The 2,729-nt window shown below is 37.6% G+C and overlaps 1 pseudogene; it reads left to right on the top strand.

Annotated features, from left to right (window-relative positions):
• Positions 1 to 2,253: 2,253 nt before the first annotated feature.
• Positions 2,254 to 2,372, top strand: LOC112485289 (annotated as a pseudogene).
• The last annotated feature ends 357 nt before the right edge of the window (positions 2,373 to 2,729 follow it).

Raw genomic sequence — 2,729 nt, forward strand, 5'->3', positions numbered from 1 at the left:
CAGCTAAGTCATCTAATGACTCCCAAATCAATAGAGTGATAGATAAAGACATGGAAAGGTATGAAACCAGCCACATTTTATCTAACATTTGGTATTATTTACCTTTCTAATTTTTGCCACGTGGATGATTATAAAGTGTTTTTTCTCAATGTTGTTTCAATTTCCATTTATTTAATTACTGGTGAATCTGAGCATTGATTCATATACCTATTACCTACCAGGACTTCCCTTTCTGTGAATCATCTTGAGATATCTTTGGCTTATTTTTCTATTGGCTTTCCTTGTCCTTTTAAGTTGGTTCAAAGAGTATGTTTCTATATTCTAGAAATAATTCCCTTGACTGTTTTAGGTATTGGCAATATTTTCCCTCAGTCTGTTATCTATTAAATTTTTATTCGAGATTCCTAGCCCATGCAAGGGGAAGAAATACATTAACTGAGCCCCAGAATTAGTAGAAAAAGCATATTTCGAAGTGAAATAATGAGTTAGATACTGAAAATGTTGATTGAAGATGGGAGAATTTTGATAGACAAAGCTAGAAGAGGAAGACGTGCCCCTAAGTATGCTCAAGGGGGCACAGTGTCAGAAAAGCTCAGGCGTGGGCATGGGGTGTGGTGAGGTGCAGGAGGGAGCAGGATTTAGCACAAGAGATATTTATGTTGACAAAAAAGTAGAGGGCAAGAGAAAGAGGAGCTTGGGCCACAGCCCAAAGGGCAGTAAAGGACTTGGTCTTCAACTAGTGGTGGTGGATGTCCAGCAAAGGAGAGACCCACCCAGAGACATCCTGTAGTAAGCTGTGTCTGGAAATGGCTTGGAGGGGTGGGGAGGCTTGGAGTAGGGGCTGACTAGAGCCAGGGGATCAGTTGGGAAACTTGGCAATAGGATAGTGTGATGTTTTATGTATCAACTTGAGTTTTATGTGTCAACTTGACTATTCTATAGTTCCTGATTTTGTAATCAAACACTAATGTAGGTGTTGCTGTAAGAATATCTTGTCAATGTGATTAACATCTATAATCTATTGACTTTAAGCAAAGGAGATTACCTTTATTTGTTGGGTGGGCCTCATCCAATCAGCTGGAGGTTTTAAGAGCAAAACTGAGGTTTTCAGAGAAGAAAGTTTGCCTCAATTGTTAATATAGAAATCCTCCCTGAGTTTTCAACCTGTCCAACAGATTTTGAGCTTGCCAGCCCCACAATTGCATGAGTCAATTTCTTAAAAAAAAAAATCATATATTCGTGTGTATATGTATGTTGTGTATATTGGTTCTTATTGGTTCTATTTCTGGGGAGAACTCTGACTGATACTAGAGGTAGGTTATTGGCCTTTAAAGCTTTTGTCCCTGCCTGCCATTAATTAAAAAAAAAAAAGTTTTCCAATATGTGTGTTTATTTATTTATTTATAAATCATTTACATGTATCCAAGTCCTAATATTTTGTATATATTACAAAACACAAAAATAGAAGAATTTTAAAGAACAAACTATAAAAAGACCTGGAAATCAAATGGGTGGCATTTCTTTCTTCATCCATGGAGTGACATCCTCAGTGTTTGGGAACCTGCTGGCCAAAGTGAGAGATGACGAGGACCCAATTGCAATGTACCAAGGACAGAACTAGGATACTCTAAGATGAAGGACTAAACCAGTTAAAAACTTTCTACCTCAGCATTTATGTATTTGTGGTTAATAGAAAAAAGTTTCCCCCAAATATAACATTTCAATATTTTTTTTTATTTCTTCTCAAAATTGTGCATACTCAATCAGAATTCTGGACATCCAAAAATACCCAGGCTATTAGACTTTTTAAGCCAAATGCCAGATATATGTCAAGATTATCTTTACCCACCCTGAAGAGGCTGGTTCTGGTTTTCAATACCATTTGAAGAGTGATGTAGCTTCCAAAGCAATCTCATAGGCCTCGACTTGACTCAACACAGCTTCACAACAAAGATTGGAGGTGAGAAAGCCTAGAACGATGTTTCCTGCATTCTAACATATATTACCAGAAAGTAGAACAGTGCTTGCCAAGGGCTGGAGTTGAGGGGTGGGCAGTGGGGCAGGGAGCTGTGTTTCACTGGATATAGAGTTTTAGGTTTGCAATATGAAGAAATTTTAGAGATCTGTTGCACAACATGGCACACGTAGTTAGTAGTATACACTTAAAATAGTTGTACTATACACTTAAAATGGTTAAGATAGTAAATTTTACATTATGTGCTTTTTAACATAATAAAAAATAAGCAAACTGGGGTCTACAGTCATGCCACCCTGAACATTCTTGATCTTGTCTGATCTTGGAAACTAAGCAGGGTCGGGCCTGATTAGTACTTGGATGGGAGACCACCTGGGAATACCAGGTGCTGTAGGCATTTAAAAAAATGAGCAAACTGGGGTTTGGGGAGGTTAAATAACTTGATTGAGGTTACTCCATCAATCAGTGGATAGATCGCAATCAGGGTCAATGTCTCTTGAGGGCGGGCCCTGTGTTCTTCCAATTGTATAGACTATGCAATATATGCAGAAGAATTTTCCATCTCTTTCTGCAGTATATATTTGGAGGAGTTAAGACTGTCTTTGAGATAACAGATACTTAAGTGATTCCAAATATTTCTTTTTTTAATCCCCGTGTATGACATTGACTTTTCCAATCAATCGTTAAAATAAATCTCAAGGATTTGCTGGATTATTTGTGAAATGCAGCAGGGACACTTCTACTTATCAGTAAG

This window comes from Pteropus alecto, unplaced genomic scaffold (genome assembly GCF_000325575.1).
Source record: "Pteropus alecto unplaced genomic scaffold, ASM32557v1 scaffold68, whole genome shotgun sequence".
Lineage (NCBI taxonomy): Eukaryota > Metazoa > Chordata > Mammalia > Chiroptera > Pteropodidae > Pteropus > Pteropus alecto.